The sequence below is a fragment of the Rhineura floridana genome, chromosome 20, assembly GCF_030035675.1.
Source record: "Rhineura floridana isolate rRhiFlo1 chromosome 20, rRhiFlo1.hap2, whole genome shotgun sequence".
Lineage (NCBI taxonomy): Eukaryota > Metazoa > Chordata > Lepidosauria > Squamata > Rhineuridae > Rhineura > Rhineura floridana.
In genome coordinates this window covers 17,655,116-17,670,250 of record NC_084499.1, presented here as the reverse complement: position 1 = coordinate 17,670,250, position 15,135 = coordinate 17,655,116, and the positions used below count along the sequence as shown (strand labels likewise).

Sequence of the window (15,135 nt, the reverse complement as noted above, 5' to 3'; positions counted from 1 at the left end):
GCAACTGCCAGCCACATAGCACCCCCCTCTCTGGTGAGATGCTGTCCACCCCTGTAAACCTACTTAAGGAGAGCTGCTTCATGCTTGGGAATTACAGGAATCATTTCCATCCCTCCTTCTAACAGTGAACTCAGGCGGTGAGTGCTGACAGGAGCGTAGCTAAAGCGGGGCTGCTGAGAAACAACGGGGAGGTATCAATATGCTCAGGGAAATACAGAAGAGAGTTTCTGCAGAAGTATTAAACAATTGTAAGCAAACAAAAAGCTAAGGGGGCAGCCTCCCCCCTTCAAAAAACAGGCCAAAGAAGAAAAAGCATGTTTGGTAGCCAGGGAATGAAGAGTAGCAGCTGGAAAAGAAAAATCAGAACATTCGCTCATAAGAACACATTCTCACTGGTTATTTCAAAGCTGGGTGAAGTAATCTGTATTTTTATAGATGTTTCTATAAAACATGTATGTTTCCTAAGTAACTCTAATGAGCCACACACAATCACCAATCTTAAATAATACGACATTATCCTAATGCAAAATGGGAGGGGGAGAGAAATAATGGAATACCCTGCTTGGAGGAACAGCACATTTGTTAGGAGGGAGGATACACTGCAACATTTTGCCGCAGATCCCATTTTTGTTGGGTGACAGAGAAAGTGGCAAGGCTAGATAACTCCAGATAAGAAATTTGCTCAAACAAAGGCTGGAAACACACTACCTTCTTTAGGCTCCACCCCTCACAGAGAACATCAGAGCCTTAAAGGGCCAACCCTCTGGCCTGAAGGTGGGTACTCCTTCAGTCCATAGCCCCCCTCCTGGTGTGCTCCCTGTGCCACTGGACTGGTGATGTGCAGTGGGAGGCATCTGGTTCTTCAGGCTCATGGGAGGATGCCCATGTGGGTCTGGGCTGTGATCCTACAGGCCCTGGTGGTCTGAGAAGTTCCTCTAGAGTCTAGGGGCTCGTGTCTGACAGCCTCAGGTACAGCAGTCTACATGTTTCCAGCAGTCAGCTCTGAGCCCTGAATCTGATCCATCTCCTTATCTGGTGCCTCTGCAGCTTCCGACTCTATGTCAGATCACTTCTGGATTTAGCAGTCAGGAGTCATTTTGTAACTCCAAAAGAAAAAAAACCTAAAAATATTTTTAAACTATTTAAATGACCACAGTATAGTGAGTGGGGATGCAAGGCTGCATCAGTTTTCTGTGTGCTCTAGTTAGTGTTATAATCTCAAACATTATTTAAAGGTTGGCAGTGTGGCTGGCTCGTTGAAGGAGTTACTTAGGAAACAGACATTTTTCAAAAAACACCACCACCACAGATAGAATACTTCAGCTTGCTGTGGAGTAGCCAGTGAAAATGTGTTCTGATGAGCTAATGCCTCCTAACTTATACAAGACTGGATGAACGCTCTGCTTCTTGGTGCCTTGCTCGGGAGGGGGTGGAGAGTGAGTAGTTTTCTGGGCAAGCTCCAAGCAAATCCTCTTCAGCTACAGGATGAAATTAAGCTCAACATTTTGTGTACTAAGATATCTTAGCCTAAGATACAGTAGGGGCCCGCTTTACGACGTTCCATTTTCCGGCGTTCCGCTGATGCAGCGGCTTTCAATTAGGGGAAATTCCCCATTTTAAAGCCGATTTTGCTGCATTTTTGCATCATTTTCGCGCGACGCGACCCATTATAGTCAATGGGTTCCGCTTTACGGTGATTTCCGCTTTACGGCAGGGGCCTGGTCCCTAACCCGCCGTATAAGTGGGGCCCTACTGTATACACTATTTAACACTCCAGGTCAGGTGGGGTGGAAGGGAGAAGTGCTTAAATGGAATGTCTGGTTTTGCTACTCACATGATCTGCAAAGCACATTCAAGGTTCAGAGTCAGCACCTTGGAGACTCCCAGCAATGCCCATGTAGGTACCCATTGTAAATGAAGGGCCTTAGCTGAGTGGCAGAGCACATGCTTTGCAAACAGAAGGCTCCAGATTCAATTTCTGCTGGCATCTCCAGATAAGGCTGAGGAACACTTCTGCCTGAAACCCTGGAGAGCCACTCATGGTCAGACACTCAGTGTGCTGAGCAAAATAGGACAATGGCCTAATAAGCTGTAAGACTATTTCCCACATTCCTGGGAGTGTATGAGACAGTGATTAATGGGCGAAAAGGTCCGATGCTTGGTAACTATGGTTGGCGAAAGCACATGGCAACCCAGCCTTTACTGACAGGGATCCCTTTTGGGGGGGGGGGGCACAATGTATCTCTGAGTGGAGAATGCATGGAGATGCACTGAACTTAGAACGCACAGAGATACTTTAGCCTCAGTGATCCATACTCTGGTAACCTCCAGGATAGACTACTATAACGTGCTCTACGTGGGATGCCTTTGAAGATGGTTTGGTAGCTGCAATTAGTTCAGAATACCAGATGAACAACTGCAGCTGGATGTTATGATCATATTATACTGATCTTATGTCCATTGCACTGGTTCACAGCTCATTTCTGGGCCCACTTCAAAGTACTGTTTTTGATCTTTAAAGCCTTTCACAGTTTAGGACCAAGATATCTGAATCCCTGTCTCCATGTGTGCCTGCTCATATGTTAAGACCTTCAGCAGAAGGCTTTCTGTGGACATCTCCACCATCTAAGGCAGCCTTTCCCAACCGGTGTGCCTCCAGATGTTGTTGCACCACAACTCCCATCAGCCTCAGCCAGCATTGCCAATGGCTGAGGCTGATGGGAGTTGTGGTCCAACAACATCTGGAGGCACACCGGTTGGGAAAGGCTGATCTAAGGTAAGGTAGATAGGTACCAGGGACAAGGTCTTCTCAGTGGTGGCACCCCAGTTGTGGAAATCTCTATTATGCTTTTGGTGTCAGACAAAGCTAATGTTATTTCTACAGATGTAGTTTTTGCCCCAGTGAATGGGTTGCATCCAATATTAGGTCTACTTGGGGTAGATCCATTAAAATTGATGGACATGACAAACTTAGGACCATTAATGTAAATTGGTCTACTCTGAGTAGAACTTAGTTGGATACAACACATTGTTTTTAACTGCTTTTTAAGATCTTGCTGCCATTTAATTTTTACCACTCTTCTGATTTGTAATATTTGTATTTTAATTGTGTGTAGCATGTTCTTCTATGTAAAGTGCCCTAGGATTTTTTCCTTAAATCTTTGAAGGGTGTTATAAAAATATTTCTAATAAATAGATGAGTAAGTACCCACACACACTCAGGGTTCCTTACAATATTATTATTATAATCATTATTAGATTTATTAGTCGCTTGATACCCGAAGGTCCCCAATGTTTAACAATATTAAAACAAAAACAAATAAACTATAAAAACATAATAATAAACAACAAAGCAATAGCACCCCACACACACAGCCACAGGAAGGTTTGGCAGCATGTTAAAACAAAACATCTCAATCTATCAAATGCTTGGGAGAAAAAGTACATCTTTACCTGGCCCTGAAAAGATGACAATAGAGGTGCCAGGCAGAGTTCACTGGGGAGCATATTCTACAGACAGATTATTGTAAGTTCTCTTACCACAAATATCCTGCTCAGTAATTTTGCAAGTTCCGTAATAAACATGTGAGATTTCTTGAACCGCACAGAGGATTATTTTTCCCATGGAAATGGAGCATCTAAAAGCAGCATGCCATGAAGCTTACTCAAGTTTCATAGCGCACATTCGAAGAGGTGTATAATTAAGCACAGATGCTCCCCTCAGCTCAGTGACTGCAGTGGCTTTGAATGAAGAATGGGAGGGGGGCTCATCCATGGCTTGGGCCTCCAAGGATTGCAATCATCCATCTTGTAGCTTCTGACCTGCTCTGCTCTGAGCAATGGTGACTGATGGAGTGGAAGGCAGGGAACCTGAAGAGTAGACGGAGTCAGAGCCAATAATAGGCAGAATCAACTAATTCTAGTTTTATCTGCATTCTTCTCCCTGCTGAGTATTAAAAAGGCAATGCTGAGATTTAGGAGAAGGGAGTTGACAGTCAGGATTACCCCCTGAACTGATTGTAAGTTAGAAGGCAGGCAAGTGGGGGCTGGTTGAGGGCAGACTGAGGTTGGTGGGGCAGTGCCCCGCCAGCTCTAATGGACCAGCCTCCATGGGCTCTGACATAACAATTAAAACAAACCATAAATGCAAATTCTTTGAGATGATCCACAGGGGCTTGTGAAATCTTAGAAAACAAAGACACCTTGCTGAGAACCGCAGGACTCAGCACACATCACTATCGGTGATGTTGAAGGGCTGCAGAAACTAGAGATATTCCATCACTCCACAAACTCTGTGGGGAAAGGCTGCAGTTGCTTAGTAGTGACTGAGTGAAAGGCATCCTGCATCTGTTCAGATGCCCACTGCTCCTTAATTCTAGCAGAGATGTCGGAGAATTCCATTGGAAAAGGAAATGGGAGTAGAAATTGCCACAATTCACATTTTTGCTCAAGGCCAAGAATGGAAATCATGCAATCGGCTACAAGTGGCAGTTGCTATCATTGGGTTTTTCAGCCTGTGAATGTTAGATAAATAATTACGTTATTTTCTGCATTGTTTTTGACATTTCCCTTCCACGGAAATGCATGGAAGTTAATTACGCAATTAATTACATTAGTCTTGGCCATAGCAGACAGCAAGATGAGTAATGTAGGTTTATTATCCACTAAGAAGCTGAACTGTAGTAAAACAGAAACAGTTGATTGCAATGAACCCAGGACGGGATGGAAACTGCTGCCTCCTTACATCCCTTGTGGGGAGACAGGAGCCCGCAGTTGCTCACTGATAAGGGAAAGCAACCTGACTATTCTCAAAGGCACTGCCTTACTGTTTAGATGTTACGTCTGCTTCAGAATTGCCTGCCATAGATATCACTACCTCATCTTTGGTCAGTCACATTGTTGTAAGATTGGGCCAGGGCCCTTTAAACTGGGCAAATGTAATTTAAAAAATGTATGTGCCATATAAGTACTTGACTTGTCTCATGGTCTGTGGCTTGCCTGGACTTTTTTGTCACCAGCCAGTGTATGTTCTTATTTCCTGTGTCCTTTTTGTGGCTTATTTTGAGTCTGGATTGCAGTGCAGGCTGGTCCATTTGGGCAAATAAGCTCAGTTTGCCCTCAGGCAGCCCCCATCTACCTTCCAGCTTACCACCAAACCAAGAGGTGGCAGCACTGCCTGTCAGCTTCTTCCTCCTTAGTGTTGCCCCTTGTAGAACTCAACAGAGAGGAGGATGGGGACAAAACTAGAATCAATTGGCTCTGCCTGTCGTGTGTTCTGGCTTCACTTACCGTTGGTCTCCCTGCTTTCTGGCCTGCCAGTCCCAGTGGGCACCAGCCAGCCACCATTGCTGGACTGAGTTGGCCCCACCCCTGTTTACTGGCCTCTTTCCTTAGCCCCCACCCATTCATCCGCAGGAAGAGTGTCTCTATTTTCATCTGTCAAATGTTGGGTATGCTAATAAGCTTTGGTGCATCAAAAAACAAAAACCTTAGTACCAACCACATCTCTTCCTTCACATGCTGCCCACTGGTTCCAGTTCACTGCTGAAGTAGCTGAGTTTCTGCTAACAGCATAGGCCAGACACACAATCAATATGAGGAAAGATAAATCGGCTACAAACCGGCTACAAACCATACTGTCACTAACACGACAATGAAAAATGCTTGCTACTTGAATACACTACATTGTGGTCCTTAAATCTTTCGACAAACGAAACATCGATATCAAATGCTAAATAATCTCCAGACAGTAGAAAGAATTCCCCACACCCAGCCGCCATGACCCATGGAAGATGGATGGCGGCCTTTCTATTTGTTTAATCCTTCCATATTGAAGAGGGGAATTACCTCTACAAATCCAGGTTCAAGGTGATCCGATGCCAAGGCACTTCTTCTGTACAGTTAAAACCTATTAAACATATATATTTAACCAATTCTAGGAAGTACACAGGGCAGTCCAAATTCTGCTTTTCACCAGTACCATCAGCATCAGGGCTATTGAGGGACATCCGTGATACAGCAAGAGTGAAGTAAACAAAAACTTGGTTCTTACTTTCTCTCTGGGCCAATGCATCTTCCTGAGTTGGACACTGTGATGTTCCTGTATTAATGTATATATGGTAAGTGCTGTTTGTATAGAAGATATGTGGTAAGTGGAATGAAAGAGGAGGGGGAGTAAATGAGCAGTAGAATGCTGGATGATTGGCTGAGTGTTTGGATGGCTGAGAGTATAAAGGGAAGGATGACAGTTGAATCTGGGTGGACGTGAGTGGGTTGTTTGAGAGGTGTTTGGTGGACGTTAGTGGGTTGTTTTGGTGGAGTTTGGAGATGGGTGTGAGTTGGTGTATGTCAGGAGAGTGTGGAGAAAGAGGGAGGTGGAGTTTGGATTAGTAATAAGTCAAATATCACAGTAATAGATGAAACTATAAGCTTGTAGATCATTATCAAAGTTATCTTGTTATTAATGTTATTTAATAAATACTATTTTGGTTTACCAAAGGCCTGATCCTTGGCTGGGGTTTCACAGACCAGAAGGGAGGGTAAGGTAATAACCAAGGCTGAAGGGAAACAGTAACAAATGGTGGCAGCGGTGAAGAGGAGAAGATAACATTATAAGTATCCAGAGCAACCCCGAGTTATGAGTTATCTGCATTGATACAAGGGGGTTGGGAACAGCATAGGCACGCAGTCACGAATGTAACCGGATAGAGAGACTCAGGCAAGGTCTCTGGGAACATTGGTTGTAGAACATGACTGGTGGTGCTGCCTAGCAGGGGGATCTATTGAGATCTGTGCTAGAGCGGAGAGAGAAACCATAAAAAAGGACAGTCCGGACTGGTGGAGTCCCTGGTGGTGCCTAGTGAAAGGCAGTAGGTAGGAACCTGACAGGGAGAGCCAGGGAAGGGCGTCACAGACACAAACGTCAAAAACAGACAGTCTTAGCTTGTGAAATAGTTTTGACATTTTACAGAAGGTTCTAACTAGACCGAGTAACATCCAACATGTCACGTGTCCCAGAGTAATATTCGACCTGTCCCCTTTTATTAACTGCAAGATGCAGGGGTGGCCTCCAAACAGCATTGGACTACAGGTCCCATCGTCCTTTACTGTTAGTCATGCTGTCTGGAGCTTATGGGAGTTGGAGCCCAATAAAATCTGGAGGACCACAGGTTCCTTATCCTTGTCCTAGAGCATTAGTATTCAACTAGTAGGCTAGGAACTTGAGTGGGTTGTGGCCTAGCCTAAGGTGGTTCACAGCACCACACAGCAGGGCGAAGGAGGAGGGAAATATACTCTACTACAAGAGTGGGGAACCTCAAGCCTGAGGGCCAAATGTGGCCCTCCAAGCTTCTGGTCCTTGGGACTCTCCCCAGACTAGACCTTCTCTGTAGCCACACTCACTCCTGGCCCTGTTTCATATCCTCCTTGAGTGAGTTTGTCTGGGTGGAATGCGTCCTTGAACCTTGATAATGTCTCTTGCTTCCCTGGATGGAGGGGTGTGTCTGTCATGGGCTCTGGCTCCACCTACTGCTGGTTTCCCTACCTTCCGCCCACCAGTCCCAATGGGCACCAACCAAACAGTCATCATCCCACCCTAGTCCTATCCAGGTAAGTTGCATTGTTGGTCTTGGGAGGGTGGCTCTGCAACTCTGCTCCACGTTGTCTGCTACTGCAATCATCCATGTTATCCTCTGGACCATTGGCTGGCAGTTAGTGATAGCCATAGTCAGGATTGCATTTCCCAATACTTTGGGCTGACTTTCCACCTGTGACCTTTTCTGGAAAGCGCTCAACTTATTTAATGTAAAACAGCTTTTCCCAACCTTGGATCCCCAGATGTTGTTGAACATGGCCAATGCTGGGAATTATAGTCCAGCAACATCTGAGGACCCAAGGCTGGGAAAGGCTGATGTAAAACAACACACATGACCTGCCTCTTACAATGGCTGGCAACTTCAGCTGGATCAAAATACAGAAAACTTAGCTTTTAGACAGAGTTGGCCACAGAGTATATATTAGACTATTCATTTCTTAACATTTGTATTGGTTGTCAACAGTGGCTATCCAGATGTTTCCCCAGAAAGTTACAAGCAGGGCATGACATCAACAGCCTTCCCCCTTCTTTCGTCCCCAGCATCTGGTGTTTTGAGGCATGTTGCCTCTGATCATGGGGGCTCCGTTTAGATCCTACAGCTAAAAGCCACCAGCAGACCTATCCTCCACGCATGTTGCCATTCTGAATGTCTTATTCTCACTCCATCTTTCCTTCTACTACTGAATCTAACCTACTTGTGGCAGCTGCTTTTGAAAGTGTGCAAAAAAACAGAGTGCCTCATTCTCAAGTTTAAAAAAATGTAAATATATATTTTTATAATAAAATGCATTGGTGCAGATTTTAAAATCATTTGCTGTGTGAATGCAGAAAGAGAGAGAGAGAGAGAGAACATGACTCAGAGGCACAGTTCAATTTAAAGAAAGAAGCACATATGTTTTGGAGCAGGCAACATTTGGACTGAAAGGAGAGAAAGAAAAGCAAATGCATTTTTTTTTAAAAAAAGATGGCCTGACTGCAGTTTGGATTTATTTCCAAACCATCTGCGAATTTGGTTGAGTTCCCCCCCCCATCTCTCTCTTCAAATGTCTTCACAGCTCTATTTTCAAGCAATTATTCAGACTCTAAAATAACAATATATTCCTCTCATTTGGATCTACATCAGATTCTTCACTTGATCCCAGAGTCTTAACTTTTTTTTAAAAAAACCTAGAGCAGCTGATCATATTGCTTCCTGGAATGATTATGAAATAGAGCAGCAGCAGCCAATTATTTCTGCAGATAAAAAATGGACAAATATTTGGGAACAGAGTGTTGCGTACATAAATAACAAAACAAGTATTTCTTGGAATTTGTATTTTTAACTTACATATTTTTCATGTAATTCAGTACTGTATGGGTGTTAAGGTGCTAGGCTGACAGCAATGCAGAATGAAGTCCCTTATTAGGATACTGAACAAGCCCAGCTGCAGGAGCTGGGCTCTTCCTACATTAACTTAAACATGACCTAAAAAAAATTATGGTGCTGAAATATGGGTCATTGAAATTTGAATCAGATGCAATTGTTTGTAAATATTTGTGTTATTTATTTAAATCTGGTCTCTTCTCCTACCCCTGAATTTCTTCCACATTTTTAAACACAATGTTATAAAGTGCAAAAATAAAGCTTGCAGTGAAGGGCAAATGAGATGTGACATTATAAGCATATTTGCATTTAACATGCATGTTTTTAAAAATGCAAATAGCATTTTTGTATGTGTGTGTGTGTGAGAGAGAGAGTGAGTGAGAAGGAAGGCGGAGAGAGAATAATCAGGATTGCAGCAGGCAGGGAGGGGGAGTTTAACCCTTTCCTTTGAAACTGCTAATGTGGGATGTTCTTCAAATGCAAAAAGCAACTTCAAAAAAGTATTTTTTCTAGCATGGGAGGAAACAGTTAAATTCCCTAACAGCACCTACCCTATTCTCAGTTACCAAAATATATGCAAACCAAAACCCATCTATCCTTCAAAATTTGCACTTCTCTGAATTCTGCAATGTGTTTCTGCAATCAAACAATGTCAACAAAACTGTGTATATTGGGGAACATTTGCATAAAAAGGAATATATTGATAAAGAAGAACATACAAAATGCATTATATTAAGGAAAACTGCTTGTAAAAATGTACATATTGGGAGAAAAGCACACAAAACAGCTGATTAATTTTCATGATGACTTAAATAAATCACTGTGATAAATTGCAAACTGATGCAGAATGTGGAGAATTCAATTTTGGAAAAGTGAGAAACTGAAATTGACAACATTCATCCATCCCTGCTGTGGACTTCTCCAGGTCTCTCTCCTGGCACAGCCTGGAGTGTGTGGATAACATCTGTGATGGCTGAGCTAGATGTCTCATGGCAGACCTTCATAACTGACTCCTGTATGACAGGCCTTTTAAAAATAAAAAGCTGTATCATGACACCTTTAGTAGAGGGAACTGGCAGGGGCTGTTTAATGCTTCCCTTTCCTGCTATTTTTCAAGCATGCTCTTTCATTAATGTGAAAATATGTTTATCCACCTCCCCACCCCAGGCTGCTTGCAGAAAAGTGCTCCTGCACCTTTAATAGTTATGAAGAAGATGGATTTCAGTAGGTGTAGCTTTTGTTGCACAATTATTAAAGGTACAGGAACTATGTCCTCTTTTGCCTGTAGGTACTCTAGCTGGAAGGGGCAGCAGAATAAATTTTGAGTGGTAAAATTGCAAGAGAGGAAATGGTTAAGCTGTGGTGGCCAATGTGGTGCCCTCCAGATGCTATTGGACTACAACTCCCATCAACCCCCTCCTGCATGTTCAACAGTCAAAGATGATGGGAATTGTAGCTCAGCAACATTTAGAGGGCCCCAGGTTGAACCTTATGGCCATCAGGCTGCAGTATTCTACACCAGCTATAGCTTCCAAAACATCTTCAAGGGAAGTCCCACGTAGATTGCATTGTAGTAGTCTAAGTGAGAGGTTATTAGAGCACGGATTACTGAGGCTAAGCTATCCCGATCCACAAATGACTGTTGCTGGTGAAACAGATGAAGCTGGGCATAAGCAAAAGAGGCATTTCAGGCACACAACAGCAATTCTTTATATAAATGGTACTATATAAATAAATAATAATATTCATTATTACTGGTTGCAGCAGACAGTACTAAAGAAGGATAGAAGCAAAGAAACAGATTACCCCAGCTGTTCAAAGAATGAAAAGGGGATGTTTTTCCTTTCCTTTCCTGAAAATACCATACACCCACCCACACAAACACACACACCCATTTACGTATAGCAAATTCAAAAACACTTAAATGTTTTACTCTTCTTTAAATAGGTATTACAACATTTAGATGCTCTTTTGCCAGCTTTGACAATTCAAGAAGATACTGTTATAATGAACATCAAGACATAAACTAATTGAACAAATAACACATGTTCTTAAAAAAAAGGGGGGGAACTATCATTGACTGCATTGTTTGGTTTTGTACTTCACATAAGAAAATACCTTTTTATTTATTAAATTTTTTACCTGAAGGCTGCTCCAGAATTCTCAGGCTGCCAGAATATACGACAAGTCAGTGCTAGTGTGAGAGGGGAAATTATGGGCCTTGCGGTAGAATACAGGTTCAGCTTGCTGCAGGGTCTTCCTGTGCTTTGAATACAAAAAGGTTAAGTTAAGCAGTTACACATGTTAAGTGGAGTTTTGAAAATATGTATGAGCTTGGACTATTCATACCAACATAGGTCTTCGCAGATGTGAAACAGATTTCAAGGGAGTCTGCAAATAGTGAATAGCTCTGCAGTAAAGCTCAAGAGATATTCAACTTATAATGAGCCCAACAGAGCTAGCATCCCAATTTGGAGCCCCAAAGAGAATATGCGGCACCTGTCACTTTCTAACCATGTTATTATTATTAGCATTTTGGATGCCTGCTTCTTGCCTAGAAAGATTCCTGTGCTTTTAACTGTGATGAAACCGCAGAAATTCAACAGGAGCAGCTTTTCCTAATATGCTGAATTATGGCATATTACGCACATTTCAAAGATAAAGACGACTGGTCGGGGGTGGGGGGCACTTGCCAACTAAATTAATTATTACTAATTGCAATGCCTACTCTTTCTCATCAAAATTAGCATTCAACCAGTACCAAGGCAACGCTTCTGTCATGCCATCATCAACTCTTAAAAAAATAGTGCCTTTTTCCAGCCTCATTTTAGCTAAGGAATGTAGGATTGGAAGCTGCCTTATACTGAGTCAGACCATTGGTCCATCTAGCTCAGTGTTGTCTACACTGACTGGCAGCAGCTCTTCAAAGTTTCAGGCGGGGAGTTTCTCCCAGCCCTACCATAGAAATGCCATCAGGAATTGAACCTGGGACCATCATGTTTCATGCTGGGTCACTGAGCTACAGCCCATTTTAGTAGCTATGATGTTTGTGGTGATACTTCCAAACTCTGTCCCAATTTTTATTTTACAAAACTCAGGCTGCCTTTTGAGTCATGTTCTCTAGTATTTTAGACTCTGGCTCACAACTTTCTCAGTTAAAAGTGTTTTTCCCTTTTAAAGTTAATGTGATGTTTTGCAGGGAATCTGATCTGAATTCATCTGAAAGAATGTGAAAGTTGAACAAATACCTTATCCACAGAATCAAAAGGATAGTACAAACTTCTCAATGTGTTTAGATTGGCTGGATTTCCGTGTTTCTTTTTATCATTTGCCTTGAAGCTGTCATTCGATTTTAAAAATCTCAGGGATGATGATGATATAAAAAAGAGAATATTCTCCTATTCCAACTTCATGTACAAAATTCATTACATTGTACTGAGTTCACACTTGTTCATGATACAGCCAAGGCTGATAAGGGTGCATTCAGATGTGAGGTTTATTATGTTAGTTTTACCAGTTATAATGCTGGCACTTCTGTCCTGATTTCTAACATTCTTTTTACACTGCAGTACCTGTTACATTACTGAACAGTGACTTTTGATCAATATACCACCATGCTGTGCTAAATTTCATTCACACCAGTTGGCGTGGTGTGACACAACAATAAAAGTCATCAGACATGTGGCCATTCCCCCACCATTTCCATGCATGTGCATTTCTGTTCCCCCACAATTCACTGTGCAGTATGCCAAAATACCACCAAAAAATTTGTTACGTGAACTGTGGGAGCGTCACCCATGGAAACCATGGGAAACTTACAACACAAAACTCCCACGATATTCTGGATTTCCAGGGTGGCAAATGGATTTTTTTCTGGAAACAATTTAACACAGAAATGAGCACTAAATATCCACTAGATTTCCAGAAGTTGCTTTTACATTGGCTTTTACCTTACTCTCTGCCACACCCAGGCCCGATGACCCTCCAGTTCCATTCCAGATATTGCCACAAATCCGTACTGCCTATGCCTCTTGTGGCAGCCATGATGCAGTTGGCTGCCTATGTCCTAAACATGTTTTCCTGGAAATAACCCGGAACTCAGGGCTGCTCCTCAGTTTGAATCATCACATCTATACAGGTCCACAGCTGTATTTGAAGATGTATTTTTGAAAGAAGACACAGAGTTCACAAGTTTTTTTAAAAAACTGATGAGGCCAATAAGTGGCCATACCTTTAGTCTGGTAAAGTAGCTTTATATTTTACTTGTGAGCTGTATGGTAGATCTGCAAATTTATGGCTAATGCAAATTAGTAAAAGCTATGCACTCATGCTTCTTAGATCTGTCATCTGAGAATAAATGCATTTCCCTTTGGTGGAGACCATACATTTGTTGTATTGTGAACTGGAACTTTTCTGGGGGCCTCCACTTTCTGAGAATTTGAAAGAAACTTTTTTGGTGGTGGCACCCCACTTGAGAAATGGCCCTCCCAAGGCACCTTTTTTTCTGTCATTTTGGTGCTAGGTTAAGACATTTTTTTATTTTCCCAGGCTGTAAAATCTTATTAAACTATCAAAGATTTAATTTGAAACACTTGATTTTTACTCCTGCCATTTTGCTATTGCTTTATATTGCTTTTATTGCAATTTTTAATCCCACTCTTTCTTTCTTGACCATGCACAAAGAGGTGGTATACATGACCCTCCTCATATTATCCCTCACAACAGGATAGTTTGGCTGAAAAGTAGTGACTGGCCCAAGGTTATCCAATGTGCTTCACTGCTGAGTAGGGATTTGAACCCATATCTCCCAGGTCCTAGTCCAGGGGTGGGAAACCTGTAACCCTACAGATCAGTGGTTCCCTAACCTTTTTCCCCCAAGGACCACTTGAAAAGTGCTGAGGGTCTTGGCAGACCACTTAAAGATTTTTCTACCTGTTCTAGTAATTGTAATTCCATACAATCCAAACTGTAATACAATAAAATACATTATAAGAAATAAAAATATAATTAAAAATCAATATAAATATTCAATGCAATGGAAGTGCAGTCTCCCATCTTCAGCCACAAATCCACCGACACAGACCACCTGAATGAAGCTTGTGGACCACTGGTGATCCATGGACCACAGTTTGGGAACCCCTGTTCCAGATATTACTGGACTGCAAGTCCCATCACCCCAGATTATTAGCCATGCTGGATGGTGCTGGATGGGAGTTGGGGTCCAACAACATCTGGAAGGCCACAGATTCCCCATCAATGTCCTAGTCTAATATTTGATTACTACACTACAATAGCTCTCTATGCATTTTGGATCCTCTGCAGTATAAAGAAGACTGTGCTTTAATTAAGAACAAAAGCATCTGCATTCTGATCTTTCATTTTTATGTTCTCCAGCTGTTAAGACTGGGAGTTCTAAGCCGTGGGGTGCCTTCTACTTGAATACTCCAAGATCGGATAATAGTTATAGTTTAAATTTGTTACTGCCTAAATGTTAAGTGTTTAGCAATGTAAACACAGGGAAAAATATACGCACACAAAAGCTGCAATCCAATTTATGCTTTCCTGGAAGGAAGTGTCGCTGAATTCATGGGGTTTACTTCTGAGTAGGCATATACAGGATTGTACTGAAAGTATCCTTTCTTTCTCTTACAAGTCTAAGCAAAACACATTACAATTACACAAACTGATTTCTGAGAACTTCAAATAATTCATCTTAATAACAATAATTATTTTTATCTGTCAATGATTATTATCATGGCGAAATACTATTAAATATGCTTAACTGTAAATTGTGTATCTTATTGCCTGCGTTCACGTCACGTACTTACAAACCATGGTTTAATGAGGTGTATATGACCTATAACAAGCATAGGGCTTGTGTGCTCCCACTTCTCTTCTCTAGAGGCTAGGAGGACTACTTTGGGAGCTTTTAATTTGTGTTTTATTTAACCAGGGCTTCCTGTTTCATCCAAACCAGGGATCATGGTTCAACACCAACTATATATAGTTTTAAAAGACAGCTTTCTAAGCCATGGTTTGAATTTGGCTTGTTTTGAAACTGACCATTGTCTGTGTTAAACCATGATTCCTGGTTTGGATAAAACAGGAAGACATATTTATGTAAAAAAAAAGTAAAAACTTCTGAAGTCCTCCTCCCAAGGGGGAGATAACAGTACGC

The 15,135-nt window shown here is 42.1% G+C and overlaps 1 protein-coding gene across 7 annotated transcripts in view; it reads right to left on the bottom strand.

Annotated features, from left to right (window-relative positions):
* NTNG2 (netrin G2) overlaps positions 1–15,135 on the bottom strand; it is a 136,396-nt gene that overhangs the window by 118,416 nt on the left and 2,845 nt on the right. For 4 of the 7 annotated variants that reach the window (XM_061603834.1, XM_061603832.1, XM_061603840.1 and 1 more), the window contains one exon: positions 11,100–11,222. The gene's annotated coding sequence lies outside the window, so the exon portion shown is untranslated. Of the gene's footprint in view, positions 1–8,921; positions 8,985–11,099; positions 11,223–11,306; positions 11,335–15,135 lie in introns of those variants that run through there. The other 3 variants (XM_061603835.1, XM_061603833.1, XM_061603838.1) reach the window with 3 other exon arrangements.